Genomic DNA, 16196 nt, shown 5'->3' on the forward strand with positions numbered 1-16196 from the left:
AAATTTCTTCTAACGCAATGGATTCCAGGGCCTTATCCACAACCAAGGTTCGGCTGATTGGTATGTAATTTGCCAGCTTTTGTATTGTGTCTTTTTAAAATGGGGTGTCACGTTTGTGTTTCTTCTGTCCTGCAGTACCCTTCCTGATTCTAGTGATTCCTGAAAGTTTTCCACTAACGTATCCACTATTTCTTCAGTTGTCTACCTTATAACTTTGGAGGGTACTCCATCTGATCCAGATGATTTATCCTCCTTCAGCCCCTTCAATGTTCCTTGCACCTTCTCAGTGATGGCCACTGGACTCACTACTGTTCCCCCATTCTCTTGTATGTTTGGGTATAACACATGTCTTCCACTGTGAAGACTGGCACAAAATATATTTTTTTCAGTTCCTCAACCATTTTCTTGTTCCATTCTACTAACTGTAAGTGTCATTTTGGATGTGGCCCATTGTCCACTTCATCCTCTCTTTTGCTTTTATATGAATAAATAAACAACTGCAGTCTTCCTTTATATTCTTAGTTACCTTAGATTTAATTTTCTCCATACTCAGTTGTTTTGTTGTTGCCCTTCGTAAGTCTTTGAGAGCTTCCTAATCCATTGATTACTCACTGCCCTTCGCCACATTATATATTTTCTCTTTTGCTTTTATGCTATCGATGACTTCTTCGATATGGTTGCTGCATCCTTCCTCGACCATGCCTCATTTTCTACAGGATGTGTCTCTGATGTGTCTGCTCAATTACTCTCAGACACTCCTGCCATTGCATTTCCACTTTCGTACTTTCTTGCTAGGCTCTTCTCCTCAACAATTTCATCCAGCTCCACCGTCATGCCTCTGCACTTGCCTTTATTCAACTTTAATGCCGTTACCTCTGATTGTATATTCTCCCTCTCAAAATTCAGGGTAAATTCAGTCATATTATCATCATCACCTCCTAAGAGTTCCTTTATCTTCATCTCCCTTGTCACATCTGCCTCATTGCACAACTCTAAATCCAGTATTGCCTGTTCCCTATTTGGCTCCACCACAAGCTGCTCCAAAAATCCATCTCGTCGACATTCCACAATTGAATTGAATTGAATTTATTGTCACGTGTTCTGAGGCACAGTGAAAAGCTTTGTCTTGCGATCAATACAAGCAGATCGCAGTGTTCAGTAGCATAGATGTGTAAATAACTGTGTAAATAGATGTGGTGAACTCGGCCTTTGTGATTGTCCAGGTCAAGTTCACCACTCGCTGTTACTGTCTCCGAGCTTGAATGGTACAGATGCCATACCAGGTAGTGATACATCCAGACAGAATGCTCTCAATGGCGCACCTACAAAAGTTGGCAAATGTATTCGCAGTGGTGCTTCAAATGATCGTTGATTTAAAAAAAAATTTCACCAATTCTAGTGAGATGTCATAATCAGATATATATATACCTCTCCCGTCCCTGTCTACCATCCACAGGGACCATTCCCTAGAAGAAACGCTTTGCACTTTGCCTTCACTTCAAACGCCTCCCCCAACTTGCCCCATGAAGTTTTACTCCAGCATCGCTGCTTTTGTGTCACATAAATGCATAGAAACTAAAAGCCCGAGCAGGAGTCGGCTGTTCGGTCCTTCAAGCCAGCTCTGCCGTTCAATGACATCATTGCTGATCTTTCTAAAGACTCAAATGCGCTTACTCGCCTTTTCACTGAATCCCTTATTTCATTTATTGTTCGAAAAGAAGTATCACTCTTAGCTTTAAAAACATTTATTGAACTAATGTCAACTCTTTCGCTGGGCAAGGTATTCCATATGTTAACATCCGTCTGGGTGAAGAAAGTCCTTATGAATTCAGTCCTAAATCTGCTCCGTTTAATCCTGAGGCTATGCCCACTTGTCCGAGTTTCACCCACAAGTGGGCGGCAGGGTGGCACAGTGGTTAGCGCTTCTGCTTCACAGTGCTAGAGACCCTTGTTCAATTCCCGCCTCAGGCGACTGACTCTGTCGTATTTGCACATTCTCCCTGTGGCGTGGGTTTTCTCTGGGTGCTCTGGTTTCCTCCCACAGTCCAAAGATGTGCAGATCAGGTGAATTGGCCATGCCAAATTGCCGTAATGTTAGATGTAGTGGTATGGGTGGGTTGCGCTTTGGCGGGTTGGCATGGACTTGTTGGGCCGAAGAGCTTGTTTCCACACTGTAAGTATTCTAATCTGAAAACAAATAGAAGCATTCTCCCTAATCTATTCCGTTCAAAGTTTTATGTTTCAGTAAGATTACCCCCTTATCTTCTAAATTCCAAAGAGAATAATTCTAATCTACACAGTCTCTTTTATAAGCCAATCCCCTAAACTCCGCAATCAACCTAGTGAAACTCCTCTGCACCGCAACTCCCCCCCCCCCCCCCCCCCCCCCCCACCCCCCACCCTGCCCAGTTCCAGCATTTCTGTTCTCAAGTAAGAGGACCAGAAGTGCACGCATTACACCAAGGTTATCCTCACCAGCACCTTTTACATTTGCAAAATAACATCTCTGCTTGAACGTTCATCTGTCCAATTTCTGTCGAGATGCATTGCTATTTTTTCCTTGATATTTGACTCAAGCATCTTCCCCACTGCAGAAATTAAGCTAACTGATCAATAATTCCCAATCTTTTATCAATCTCCCTTTCTAAACAGTAGTATCACACTAGCTGCTTTCCTTTCTGCTGGGACTGCCACACAATCTAGTAAATTTGAAAATTGCCACTAGAGCATTTGCTGTTTCTGCCACAATCTCCTTTAATACCCTGAGATGTATTAAGGGTATTAAGAGACTTGTGCATCCTCAGCTCCATTAGCTTGCATAACACTACCTCTTCTGTAATAATGTTTGTTTCCAGGTCCTCACCTACATTTGTCTCTTTGTCACTTACTGGCATGTTATTAGTATCTTCCACTGTGAAGACTGACACAAAGTACCTTGTCAATGCCTCAGCCATTTCTTCAATTGTATAACTAAGTGCATTTTCTCATCCTCGAAAGGACCAACTTTTACTTTAGACACTCTCTTTTCGTTTTACATTTTTATAGAAACTTTTTCTCTCTATCTTTGTATTCTATACTCGTTTATTTACCTCATGTTTACCTTTAAGGTTTTCCCAATCTTCCAGTTTCATGCTGTTCTTGGCCACTTGGTATGCCTTCTCTTTCACTTTGATAGCCTCCCTTATTTCCTGAGACACGCGGGGCATATTACCTTCTTACAGTCCTTCCTTTTCACTGGAATACACTTTTGCTGAGCACTTCGGCATAAATAACTTTTTTCGGAAGTCCTCCACTGCTCTATATTTGTCCCACCATATAGGAGGAGAAAGTGAGGTCTGCAGATGCTGAAGATCAAAGTTGAAACTTTATTGCTGGAACAGCACAGCAGGTCAGGCAGTATCCAGGGAACAGGAGATTCGACGTTTCGGGCACAGGCCCTTCTTCAGGAATGAAGTCCCACCATATAACCTTTGTTTCCAGTCTACTTTAGCCAGGTGCTCTCTCGTTGAATTGTTGTGCCCCCTGTACATGCGCAGGACCCTGGTATTGGATTTAATCTTCACACTCCCCATTTGATTTCTAAGTTCTGCCATACCATGACCATTCATTCCAACAGGATCCCCAACTATCAGATCATTAATTATTCCTGTTCCATTACACAGTACCAGATCGCGGATTGCTTTAGATTAGATTACATTACAGTGTAGAAACAGGCCCTTCGGCCCAAGAAGTCCACACCGACCCGCCGAAGCGAAACCCACCTATACCCCTACATTTACCCGTTACCTAACAGTACAGGCAATTTAGCATGGCCAATTCACCTGACCCTGCACATCTTTTGGACTGTGGGAGGAAACCGGAGCACCCGGAGGAAACCCACGCAGACACGGGGAGAACGTGCAAAACTCCACACAGTCAGTCGCCTGAGGCGGGAATTGAACCCGGGTCTCAGGCGCTGTGGGGCAGCAGTGCTAACCACTGTGCCACCGTGCCGCCCACTTCCACAGACGCACACTTTCTCTCTGGTCAGTTCCATTGCATACGGTTCAAGAAAACTATGACGAAGGCACTCAACAAACACCTTCTCAAAGGCACTGTGACTGAGCTGGTTCGATAAATCTACATAGACATTAAAACCTCTAATGATAATAGCCGATCCATTTTTACAGGCATTGTTTAATTCTTTGCACATTGCCTTCACCAATATGATGTTATTCTTTGCTGGCCTATAGACTGCACCTATCAGTGACGTTTTTCTTCTTCGAATTTCTACTTTCCACACAAATTAATTCAAACTCATTCTCCATAGAACATATAGTGTCTCTCCACACTGCCCTGATGTCGGCCTTGAATAACAGAGAGACACCACCTTCTTTACACTACTGTCTGACCTTCCAAATAGTCTCGTACTCCTGGATATTTAACTCTCAGTCGTGGCCATCCATTAACTGTGTCTCTCTAATGGCTATTTTCTTTCGTGTTGATTTGTGCCATTAACTCTTCAACCATGTTACAAATGCGACAAGCATTCGGGTGAAGTGCCTTTTTGTTAAGTTTCTTGTCCTCATGATTTCTGTAATAATATCTCCTTTTGCTTCTTGTCTCTCCTCACCTATCCATTGACGCCTTCTCTCCTCTGTTTCCAATGGCTCAACATACCTTCCAGGTGAAGCAAAATATGAACTCCACTTCACGCAATCCACTCTACTATAAACACTGCTCGCAACGTGGTTTTCACTATCTTGGGCAACGATGTTTGGACTGGGTCACCACATTGCAAATCATCCAAGTTCTGTCTTCAAGAAGAGTGCCAGCGAAACTCAGCGTATGCTAAAAGCATATCACCTCAGTTTCTATTTGGAGAGTCTGCAGCCCTCCAGGCCCCATATCAATTTCAATTTTTTACAGCCTGAACTCTCCCATGTCCTATCCTCTTAACCCACACGCCAGGCCTTGTTGTCACAAAGCCTTTCATGACACACTACATATGATTCGAGGAAGAATGGCTGTGCAAGGCTTGGTAGAAGCCTGAAACTGTGTTTGTGCAATGATTCCCTGCATAGATGACAGAACTGTGTTCCTGTTGAAAAGTTCTCTTGTGGATAGTTCCCATTACAAGGTGCGCCATCGGCATTTTAGGTCAAAGAAATCAGCAATCCTTTCTGCCGCAATTCCATCTTGGATGTGATGAACAGCAGAGAGAAAAACATCCTTAAATACTCAGTTTAAAACTTTCCATTAGATCACGCCCCAGCCGCTACGCTGCAGGGAAAATTGACCCAGCCTCTTCAGCCTCACCCGACAGTCGATACAATGACAACATTCTTGTCGATATTTTGTAAGCAATTTCACATGATTGTCTTACTTTTTTGTTGATGCCAATTACGCTGGACAATACCGAGCTATTTGGAAATGGAAAGGCGTAGCGTCGAAATGCTGCAAATGTCAGTGCTTTGCACCGCTGAATAACTGTAGGTCTGGGTGGGGTTTGCTTCTATAGTGTAGTGGTAATCATATTTGCCTCCCACGCGAAAGGACCCCAGTTCGGAGCTGGGTTAAAAACAGCCCTGTCTCCAACAGCTGCCTTTTAGATGGACGATAACGGAGCTTTCATCCTTGCTTTCCATTCAGAAAATCTGGCTTTGAGTTTGCTCGCGCAAATCTGTTCCCGGGTTGAAAAGTAATGCAATTCCGTGCCATCCCCATTACGTACCAGTGTACTGTTTTGGTCCCACTGTGGCTGTCACTGCAGCAGTCCAACATTTTAGTGCAACTCAGAGAACTGGTCGTGAGGTCGCTTTAGGTCTAGGCAAATCTTTTCCTACACCGTGCCATAGCGTTGAACCCCACCACCCGAATTCTGCTCGCCTAACATGGTTAGATTAGATTACTTACAGTGTGGAAACAGGCCCTTCGGCCCAAGAAGTCCACACCGACCCGGTGAAGCGCAACCCACCCATACCCCTACAATTACCCCTTATTACCTAACACTAAGGGCAATTTAGCATGGCCACTTCACTTGACCTGCATATCTTTGGACTGTGGGAGGAAACCGGAGCACCTGGAGGAAACCCACACAGACACGGGGAGAACGTGCAAACTCCACACAGACAGTCGCCTGAGTCGGGAATTGAACCCGGGTCTCTGGCGCTGTGAGGCAGCAGTGCTAACCACTGTGCCACCGTGCCGCCCACTACAGACAAGCACAACTACTTGGACCTGGTTCAGCATTCCTGACAAAGGGTCCTGCCGGAAACGTTGATTTTCCTGTTTCTCCGATGCTGTCTAACCTGCTGTGATTTTCCAGCACCACTCTCAGCTGTAATCTCCAGCATCTGCATCGTCACTTTCGCTTGGTTCGCCTGACCAGTTTGAGAAAACTCTGACCAGATTCTTTTCACCAGCAGCTCTTCCTTCCGGCCATCAGACCAATATACATTAGCAGGACCTGCCATCTGCACCCCCTTCACCACTCTCGAATCAGCTGCATTACCAGACGGGGTGTCCACACTGGCGGCAGAGCTCAATGCTCTCACCAGAGACTGTCTCCTGGGACAAGGAAGCACAGCCAATATCGTCACAGACTCCAGATGTGCCTTTGGAGTCGTTTAGGTTTTTGGCAGAATATGGAAACAGAGGGGGTTTATCAGCTCAACAGGGAGACTACTCAAACATGCTGCACTCATTGCCAACACCACAGAAGCAGTCCTGCTACCTGCTGCTATCGCACTTTAAAAATGTGACGCCCACAACTCTGCCACGGATCCCGTCTCCCAAGTAAATGCCTCAGCTGATGCAGCCACACGGGAATGTGCAAAACCGCTGGTCACTTATGCCCTGCAGACCCCCAGGATGGTGAAACCTCCAGAGGCCCCTGAACCTCTCGATGCAGTCCGAGCAGCTCAGTAAATCGCCAGACCAGAAGAGACGGCCGCATGGGCCCGAATTGGTGCCGTAAAATCACCATCCTTACAGGTTCTTACCCACCCCGATGGCTGCATCATCTACCTGAAAGCCGACCTGCACTTACTGGCCCTGGCGGCCCACTGAAACGGACACTCAGGCAAGGTGCAGTCAGCCATTCCTGGTATGCAGCAGGATTCACAGCAGCTACCCAAGCCCGCTGTCACAGTGCCTCATCTGTCTACCGAAAAATGCAGGGAATCTGATGGCCAAACATGACTACATAAAAGGTGCTGAGGGTCCATTCACCAACTTCCTAATTGACCTTGCCCACATGCCTCAGTAGGAGGAATACAAATATGTCCTCGTTATTGTTGATATGTTTTCAAAACTATAGTCATTCCCCATCAAAACAAATGACGCCAGAGCAGTGGTAAAGTGTATCCTGCAGGACGATATTACAAGTGTTTTATATCCCAGGACGCATAGAAACATATGGGGGATGGGGACCATTTCACCGTGAAGTTCATTACTGCTGACTGTGATCCCCTCGGGATACCCTGGAGATACCACATTCTGTACCATTCCCCAGTCATTAGGAATGGTGGAGACAATGAACAGCACCCTCAAAACCACCCTCCTCAATATTACTCAGGACACAGGACTGACTTGGCAGGACGGCAGGCCACTGGTGCTTTACACAGTAAAAGGACAGGGAAACCAAACGACGGAAATTACACCCTTTGAAGTGCTAATGGTTCGATCCCTTCACACAGCCACCCGAACTCAAAAACTAGCCAATGACAAAGCGCTGGTCTTAACACAGGAAACTCTCTTGGATTACGTTCAAGCCCTTAGTAGAAGGATCACTCTGAACCATGATTTGCTAAAACCTGTGGTGTACTGTCCAGTTGGGTGTTACTCAAACCTGCACACACAAAACCTGGGTACTGGTGCTAAAAATAAACACTATAGCAGTTAGGCGATAGTGTGGGGGTAAAACAAAAAAAAACAAGAAGCTGCAGTATGCACACCACAGCAGGAACCACGTCACCCGTTTAAACTGGGCACTATGTAATCAGTCAGTCTCTGCCAAAAGATTCTCTCTCCCCTCGATGGAAAGGGACACTCTTGGTCAGTCTCACGACCACTACAGTTGTCACGCTCCAAGTGAGACCAGAATGCGACCCGGTGAAAGAGGGTCCACAGAAGGACAACCAAGCAGAACAGTATACAGCTCCAGAAACCACAGGGGATCCAGCTACTCACTGCAGCCATCGGGATCATCACTCTTGGTCTGACCTGCACATCATCACTGATCGGTAACAAGGAACACAGAACAGGGCACTTAATCCACCGTGAGCCGTGGATGAACATTTCATTGAAATGACCGACAGGTATGCAAAAACAATGACTGCAGATGCTGGATAGCCAGAGGCTAAACCAGACCAGCTATTGAGTCTGTGCCCATGTCTCTGAACATTCCAACGGAGACAATCCCCACGGAGCAGTCCCTTTTAACACCACAGAAATGGCAGAATTATGGCTGACATTGGACAGGTCTCCGAGGTCACAACGCTCAGTCCACTAACTAGACCGGCCATTCATGTGGCTAATCGCTCAGACTACTGGAAATCCGCAGGATATCACCTCGACAAATTCACAGGATGATTCTCCGCAGCCCAAACTCTCTGACATGAACAACCAACCTTAACTATCACTGACACGACCGCACGGAGGTCACGCAGAGAAACCATCTGCATAACGAGAAGCCAGTAATCCGCATGGGTGGCTGGCTGGAGCTGGTGCACTAACTCACTGCTCTTGACACATGCAGCATTCTGGTCTGTAGCAGAGTACAGCATCCTAGATTTACTTGGCCATAACGTGTCTGCCCAAAATTACATTTCAATAATATTTGGACAGGAACCCAAACCCACCACCTCAGAACTTACAATGGCACTTATTTTGTCTGCGGCCACAAGCCATACCCCAGCTGGCTTTGTCATGAGCTGGTACGTGGGTATGTCATACCACTCCTTTAGCACTCCCATTCGTGTCCCTTTCAGAAGCTTATACCCCGCAGAAAATGCGCCCTCACTGCCCTAGACGAGATACCCTCCTTTTTGTGACCACTTACGAAACCCTGCACCTCGACATAGAAGCACATTAGCTGGCCACCATGCTAGAGGTGATAACATGTCACGGCTGAAGGGTTTGCCCAGCTGAATGCAGAGGCTGTCGCCATTCGCACTGTCGCCCTACAAAACAGAATGGCCCTGGACTACTGGCTGGCCAAAAAAGGGGTACTAGCGCCTTCGTTGGCACAGACTGCTGTATTTACATCCCTGACCCCAACGAAAATATAACGGACCTGACACACCACTTTCCACAGGCTACTGCTGTCCCAAATGAACCGGAGTCCCACTGGGGTTTTGTGGACCTGGGCAACCTCCTGGCTTGACTCACGGGGCACTGAACTGCTAGAGCAACTAATATCCCGTATTGTGGTTGTGTGTATCATTATCCTGGCCACGGGCCTCTGTATGTGCTGATGTCAGTTTTGTACAGCACTTTGACCCATGGCCTCCTCACAACCCAGCTTGTACAAGTTTGCTGGAGTGAGATCCGCTCTCCTGACACAAACTACGCTCGGTCAGATTCTGACACTGACTACTATCTCTCTGACACCAATCCCCACCACCTGAAAACCTCCCCGGGTCCAGGTTACATTGCACCTTTTCAACATGCTCATAACAAAAAAAGGACGAACTGTGTTAACAAATCTGCTACACTGTCCACCTACAGCATAACCACATAAAAACACTGAAGCATGTCTGCGAAACACAGAAATCATGCCTGCTAACACACACAGAACACACCCACAATCTTGGCCACACAGGCGAATATCGAATCCAGATATTCTAAGCTACTCCCAGACCAGATAATACACTTCTCAAACAGCCTTCACAGTTAGCTCCTCGCCTCGATCATCACTTCAGTTCTAATATCCTAAGTGCTGTCTCATTTCCCATATAAACCGGTGGTGCATTCACAAAGAGGCAGACTGAGCGACCCCGGAAGACTTTGCTTCCAGGACAAACACATGGACAGAACTGAATGCCACGAGAAGGAACATTTACACATACTCGTGTAGACAGGAAATACCTTTAAGAATCCTCGAGAAGACATTCTCACCATTCAAGGAGATGGCTGGAATCCCCACTGTCAATGACAAATAAATTGTAACTGCCAGATGCTTATTTACATTCCATTCAGTTTATTCTTGTTTTAACCGCTTTGCAATTTTCACCACTATACTTCTTATCAGAGATGAATTCAAATGGTAATAAATGCTGAAAGCAGTTGCCTTCGCCTGCTCTGACTCAGTACTACAAAAATGGTCCTTATTGAAACATTCATGTTTTTTCAAGTATTTAATAAGTTGAATGTACAAAGGTTGGTTCTGTGATCAGAGTTCCTCGGATCGAATGACTTGGAGATGCAGGTTTTGGAATGGGATGTGCAAATTTGAAAATCACACATCACCAGGTTATAGTCCAACAGGTTAAAATGGAAATACTAGCTTTCGGAGCGCTGCCCATTCAACAGGTGGTTGTGGAGTACACAGTTGTAAGACACTGAATTTATAAAACAAGTTTACAGTGTGATGTAACTGAAATTGTACATTGAAAAGTACCTTGATTGTTTGCTAAGTATCCCATCTGTTAGAATGGCATGTTAGCTTCACTTCTTTCATAAGAAACGTTTTATTTTAAAGTTACATTCTCAGTTGAACTTTAACAATTGGTGTCAGCCCCCCCGTGCTGCTGTCTGTTCAATAATATATTGATTATATTTTTATAATTTTATAAATTGACTATAATTTTATAAATTGACTATAATTTTATAAAATGAATTAACTGAGGCGTTTATGGGTTCATGCAGTGTTTGAGCAAAGTACAATGTAATTCTGCAAGTACACAGTCACACCACTAACGTACAAATGCGTGTGTGTGTGTGTGTGTGTGTGTGTGTGTGCGCGTGCGCGCGCGCGCGCGTGTGTGTAGGACAGTCTCTTGTGTAGATAGGGTAATGGGATCACCTGTACTGTGACATGAACCCCAGGATCCGGTTGAGGCCATCACCATGGGTACCGAACTTAGCTATTAGCCTCTGCTCGGGCGCATTCAGCTGCTGCCAGTTCCGAAGTCTGCCTTGGAGAATGGTCACCCGAAGTTCTGAGGTCGAATGCCCTGGATCACTGAAGTGTTCCCCAACTGGGAAGGGGCTCATCTGTCTGTTGATTGATGTGCAGTCGCCATTCATCCGTTCTGTAGCCTCTGTTCGGTTTCACCAATGTACCATGCCTCAAAGCATCCTTGCCTGAAGCGTGTTGTTTTATTTCAGATTAGTGTCAGTCTAAACATTATGGCACAGACACAGCACACAGGGACTATCACCTTCAACTAATTATCTGGGTTGATACTAATTGTTAAAGTTCACCTGGGAATGAAACTTTGAAAAGAAAGTTTTGCGATATACATAAGGAAGAAGTGAACCTCACGTAGTCATTCTAACAGATCGAAGACTTAACAATCAAGTTATTTTTCAATGTATAATTTCAGTTACGTCACACTGTAACCTTTTGCTATAAATTCTGTATCTTACAACTGTGTACTCCACAACCCACCTGATGAAGGAGCAACTCTCCAAAATCTAATCTTCCAATGTTGTTATGCGATTTTTAACTTTGTATTAGAATGCGGATCTCATAATTAAAGCTGAGGTGAGGAAGCATTTATTCTCTCAGACAGTTCTGGATCTGTGGAATTTCTTGTAGCAGAAGACTGTTGAGGAAGTGTCATTTTTTTGTAATCAGGGTGAGATCGGCAGATCTTCAAACAGCAAAGACATCAAGCGTTATGGGGAAAGGCAAGAAAGTGCAGTTCAAGGTTATCAGATCAGATATGAAACCATTCAATAGCGGAGCAGACTTGATGTTCTGAATCGTGTCTTTCTTTTCCTAAACCTGTTGGCCTTAATATGAAGCTGGAAAACCGACCTGAGTAAAATGTGCCAAATTAAAGATGCGTGGTCCCCGCACCCCCGCACCCCTCCCCACCCCCCGCCCCCGAACACTGAACCGAGGTGAAATGTACAAAGAACAACAAACAAAGGGAAGATAATGTGGGTAACTATTACGGAGTGATCAGTATATCAAGGTAAAGAGCAAAATCGATAATCAGTATCAACATTGAACCTGGCTCCACTAGGCATGTAGCTAACTCTCACAAGCCACCATTCCACCTTCCATTTTACTGACGCCCCCTCCGTTCTTGATAGCAGCTGACATTGCTGATGTGGAATTGTAACATTTTTGGAAGCGATTCTGACTGCTGAACAGCATCATTCTGCTTCGAAAGATCAGGCAGAATTTCATATTGATTACTGTAAACGTTAACCTTTAACAAACCATGACAGTGAAAGCATTGAATCCTCATCACTATACTACCAGGGAAGATTTCTGTTAACACCACTCTATTCGTCATTCTATTCTCTCATCCTTCTGTGCATGATGCCCTCGGCTCTATTCCAGTCTTGTTGTTTGGCTTACAACACTGAGGCTATCCAATCATCTGTTGCATTGCAGTTTCTAATATATGAGACCTTCTCTCTGACCTGGCAACGTGCTGGCTCAGTGATGATAACACCGACATTGTAAACTAGAAAAGTGCTTGAAATAGCCTATTCCTGTTTTTCATCCAAGAACTTGAGGAAAACCGTTTGGCAGGACAGGAAATAGCGGACGTGAGCAATGATACATGTTGACAGCAAGAAGGAGGTGAGGCAGTATAAACTACAGAGTGATGGGGAAAGAACTAGGCAAGGAATACTGGGACGGGGATGGCTGAATGCTTCCTTTCTTTGCTGTAACCAGACACTGATATTGAAGTCTAAAATGGGACAATATCAGCCAAGTGGGTGAAATCTTACTTTCTGCTTGTTTTCTTGCCAGGCCTGTGTCACTCCTGGGGAAATGTGTCTACGTGCTTCAGTCTGTGGGTCAAAATGGGGTTCAGTTCCCCAACTGGGTGTGAACACATTTTTCCCATCTCAAACTTCAATCCCATTTATTGTGTCTTACGAGATTAAAAAGTTCAAGGGAAATTAGCATTGATTTTAACACGTGAAAGGTCAGAGTTTACAAGGTTGCAGACCAAGTGCTGGGAACTGAGATGATGGGATTCATTTCTGTGCTGTAAACAATCGATAATTCAATCATTTTTGATGGGAAACATATCTGCAATGACATAATTCCAAAAACTGTGTTATGAAGAAACGGTGCAACTTCTTCTGCCCTCATCCCTGGTGGTCTAGTGGTTAGTATCGGCACTTTAATTGAGTGACCTGTACTTCATTACCTTTCAGGGAATCAGGACTTCTTGTTCCTGAGGCAGAGAGAGCAGCTCTAACAGGAATCTGTTTAATGCCTTAGATCAGTAAATACCCCAGCTCTTGAAAGAAGGGAAAAGTGCCTTCACTCTCTCTGCACATTCGGACAGTTCATTCTTCATTCTCATCTGATTTCACTTCCAAAGTGTTTCAAAAAACTGTCAAAATTGAGTCTCAGCTATTTCTTTTCTGTGTTTTTCATACACAGGAGCTGCAGCGATTGAGTGCATTGGTTTCTGAAAATGAAAGGTACCTATGAGCAATGTATTGGACTATTCCAGGATTGCCTTCTCTGACAACGGTGGGACATGACTGATGTTGTCTATGAAATGGAAGTGGAGAAAGTGAGGTCTGCAGATGCTGGAGATCAGAGCTGACAATGTGTTGCTGGAGAAGCGCAGCAGGTCAGGCAGCATCCAGGGAACAGGAGAATCGACGTTTCGGGCATAAGCCCTTCTTCAGGATATGGAAGTGCCAATGTTTGAGTTGAGTAGACAAAGTTAAAAATCATAATACCAGGGCAGAGTCCAGCAGGTTTATTTGGAAGCACTAGCTTTCAGAGAGCCGCTCCTTCATCAGGTGGGTGTTTTTCTGCAGAAACCTGGTGTGTGTGTCAATATGCGCGATCTTTGGAAGATCATCTGGACTTTAACCGACCGTTCGTGGTGTCGACGGTACCCATGACTTGGAGGTGGTGGTGTTGGACTGGGGTGGATAAATTTAATAATCACACAAAGCCATTTTAGATTCCAACAGTTAACAAACACCTGATGAAGAAGCAGTGTATGGAACACTGGTGCTTCCAAATGCGTCTGTTCGATACAATCGGGTGCTGTGTGATTTTTACTCTGATTATTCTTGGTAATGTTTAACTGATCGAAGACAGTGAAAGAATTTTCGTTCTTGGAGATGAAAATTTCAAAATTATCCACCTTAGCATAACAAAAATGTGATGAATCTCGACAATGCGCTTGCACAAAGTAAAAGTCGAACGTACAACTGCCTGAACTGTAGCCAGCTATACGAATGGTTGTACCACTGGCCAGATGCACAGCTGAGATTTTACACGCTGCAGAGCTCTGGTGTTAACAAGGACATGAGCAATAGCAGTAGCAGTCACAAGGTGAACAAAAACATAGATAATCACCATCATTGATTCACTTCAAATTGTCCTCAAAAAGACGACCATTCACAATCTGATCAGCCAATCAATGAGGTCACTGCTGATTTTGGAAATTACAACTGACTTTGCTGCGTTTTCGCCATAATTTGAGGTAAACGCCGGCCTAATCATAACATCGCATATTCCCATTAATTTTCAGCTTTAGATTACGTTAATGACCTGTCCGTATTTGCAGGAAATAAGTGAAAACGTCCTTCCGGTGATGTAATCCAGTGCAGAGTCGGCCAGAAAAGAAAAGACAATGAAATGAAACATCACTCTCATTTCTCTCTGTACCAATGCGTTTTCCTGAATTGAATATTTGCAGGACTGGTCTTTACTATATAAAGAATTAATTATTTTCCCGGGAAAGATTCTTCATTAATCAATTAACATCTGAGGTGTTGAAACATAGTTTACTTTAGATTAAAATAGTTGAATATTCTTTCCCCCAGCCTAATGTCCCAATCCTCCTTTCTCTTCCATGTAAATACAAGCTGCTCCAGATGATGTTGGAGCTCCCAACCTGACGTTCCAATGCTCCTTGCTGCTCCATGTCAACAGAAGCTGCTCTACTTGAAGTTGGAGCTCCTAGTCTGATGTCCCAATGCTCCTTGCTCCATGTCAGTAGAAGTGGTCAGTTGAGGTTAGAACTACCACTCTGATGTCCCAATGCTCCCAGCTGCTACATGTCATTAAACGCTGGTCATTGTGAGGTTGGAGCTCCCAGTCTGATGTCCCAATGTTCTCTCATCCATGTCAACAGAAGCGGTACAGTTGAGGTTGGATCTATCACTCTGATGTCCCAATACTCCCTGCTGCTACATATCATTAAAAGCTGCTCCAGATGAGAGTGGAGCTCCCAGACGGATCTCGCAAAGCTCCCTGCTCCATGCCAACTGAAGCTCCTCCAAATGAGGTTAGATCTTGCATTCGGATGTGCCAATGCTCCCTGCTGCTCCACGTCAACAGAAGCTGCTCCAGTTGTGGTTGGATCTCCCAGCTTGATGCCCCAGTGCTCCCTGCTGCTCCATGTCAATCAAAGGCCACCGTGGATCTGAAATCAACAGTTTTCACATAGTAATTGTCGTAGCTATTGTGTATCGTATGTCCGTGTTCTTGTTCAATTTGTTCATCATTTCATGGGTCCCTGTATTGAATTCTACTGAATGATTAATTTGTGAATGGAAACATTCTCTTCATCACTCATTCGAAACTCCATGGAACATTGAAAGGTTTTACTCACATGCTTCCAGACAACAGTCATGCGATTACTGGGATGAATCAGTGAACATTTCCTACGTATCCTCCAAGGCAAGGATTTCCTTTTTCATTTTAGGAGATCATTACAGCACTGAATCCCATGTGTGCGTTCATTAAAATCAAAACAGTTGCAGCAAGACTTTAAAACTAAGATTTTGCTAACTGCTTGCATTGGTTGTCCCAAAAATTACATTGCTGAAAATGTGTTGCTGGAAAAGAGCAGCAGGTCAGGCAGTATCCAAGGAACAGGAGAATCGATGTTTTGGGCATAAGCCCTTCTTCAGGAATGAGGAAAGTGTGTCCAGCAGGCTAAGATAAAAGGTAGGGGGGACGGACTTGGGGAGGGGCGTTGGGAATGCGATAGGTGGAGCGAGGTCAAGGTGAGGGTGATAGGCCGGAGTGGGATAGGGGC

The 16196-nt window shown here is 44.8% G+C and overlaps 1 pseudogene; it reads left to right on the top strand.

Annotated features, from left to right (window-relative positions):
* LOC148134604 (uncharacterized) overlaps positions 1-14515 on the top strand; it is a 39642-nt pseudogene extending 25127 nt beyond the window's left edge.
* The last annotated feature ends 1681 nt before the right edge of the window (positions 14516-16196 follow it).

This window comes from Chiloscyllium plagiosum, unplaced genomic scaffold, assembly GCF_037043375.1.
Source record: "Chiloscyllium plagiosum isolate Xiang-an unplaced genomic scaffold, Cpla_swu_hap1 HiC_scaffold_53Y, whole genome shotgun sequence".
NCBI lineage: Eukaryota > Metazoa > Chordata > Chondrichthyes > Orectolobiformes > Hemiscylliidae > Chiloscyllium > Chiloscyllium plagiosum.